Consider the following 1,774-nt stretch of genomic DNA (forward strand, 5'->3'; position numbering starts at 1 on the left):
TACCCCAAGCCCATGGTACTTTATCTATGATAGGAGTTCAGAGTTTGCTTACAGAATCCAATAGGTACAACAGGAGTCTGAACCTACAGTCCTAGACCCTGGGGTTCACCCCAGAACTCTGGTGGATCCGTTACAATTGCTTTCACACAAAGTAATAGCCAACCACCTCCATGGGGACTTCAGCTTCCAAGAAAATGACCTCTTGAGTATAACCCCCTTGTTAGATTCCATAACATTTAATTAAGCCTAATAATTTTTTGTAAGGGCAGTTGGCTTCCTAAACATTGAATCTGTATCTAGTGGAAATCCCCAATCCTCGACTTCCTTGTATGTCACGAGCCAGCTGTAACCGGGTGTCGTAAATATATCTTCTGAAGCCCCTCTTTTGTAGAGAGAGTGACACTATCAGTGAGGAAACACCTGCCTATAAATTACATCATCCATCTGTCTCTGATGAGGGAAAATGAGACACCTTCCTGACTCACGAATTTGGTGGTTTTTCAGAACGCAGCAAAGTGTAAGCTGTGTTTGACCTGAGATGTCACACTCCATCACAGCCCAAGGACACAGGGCAGGGTCTCTGGAATGCAGCCAATTTTCCCTCCCTTCCCAAACTACTTAAAAGCTGATCCCATTTTGGGTGTATCCATGCAGGCTCAGGGCGTGACCCAGCCCCAGTTTACACCTAGATTCTGAATACGTCAGCCTTGGACTGGACTGATGGGGTTCAGGCTCTCTCAGGACTTAAGGAAGAAGGCAAAAGCTTAGAAGGACCACAGTGGGCACAGGTGAGCTCCCAGCTACATGCTCCAGGACTGCATCCAGGAGTGGGCAGGTCTTTCCCATCTCAGACAGCCAGACATGAGCCAGCCCTACAGGAGCACCCAGAGCTCAGAGGCATCAGAATAGCACTGTGTTCACATCAAGCTCTGAATCTCCCTTAGGTTTGTAATTAAGTCCTGGGGGGGAATGGGCGTGGTCTGCTTTGTAAGGAACCTTGGCATGAAGCATCAGGAAATACGTCATATTTTCATCACTATAATATTACAGGAATTGCAGCTGCTGAATGCTTCTCCCTATGGCTGCAGACCTGGAGCCTTTATAAAGTGAGCGACCAGTCTCAGCTGGGAAGCCAGCCAGCCATAAGGCTCTATTACCTTCTCTTTGCATTGCTCTTCTTGTTCTTGCTGCCTGTTCCAGGTAAAATGTGCTGGGAAATGAGAGGGCTGAATGGATTCAGAATTTGTCATGCAGAGTCAGCCCTCTCCATTCATTTGGGAATTTTAGATAAAGTAGATTTATTGTCTGGGAACTAGACATTACCAGTTTTTGTTTTTCTTGACAAAGATCATCAAGAACCTCAAAGCAGGGTCTCCATCCCTTATTATTCACTCTTAAGAGACTAATCAGTTCACAAGCCATCCCTCCATGAGAGAATTGTTATACCTGTTCATGAGACAGGAAGAAAGTGATGTAAATCTTTCCTACCAACAGGAAAAATGAACTTAATCTGAGGACAGAAGCACAGATTCCCTTTTATTAGCTTAGTGGTTGGAGGTACAGTCTTTTGGCCTCTTAAGGGCCTGGGGGACCATCGCAGCCCCTGCCTCCCAGGGGTCAGTTCACAAGGGGGCTGCCATGGTCACGCCACTTTCTCAGCTGAGCCAAACCCACAGACACATTGTTAGTAGCTAGCCCCACCTTCTTCTTTACTCCAGATGGTAAAGAAAAAGGAAAAAGACATTAAAGAATAAAAAATGGCACCAGATAACTT

The sequence above is a fragment of the Bos indicus x Bos taurus genome, chromosome 27 (genome assembly GCF_003369695.1).
Source record: "Bos indicus x Bos taurus breed Angus x Brahman F1 hybrid chromosome 27, Bos_hybrid_MaternalHap_v2.0, whole genome shotgun sequence".
Taxonomy (NCBI): domain Eukaryota; kingdom Metazoa; phylum Chordata; class Mammalia; order Artiodactyla; family Bovidae; genus Bos; species Bos indicus x Bos taurus.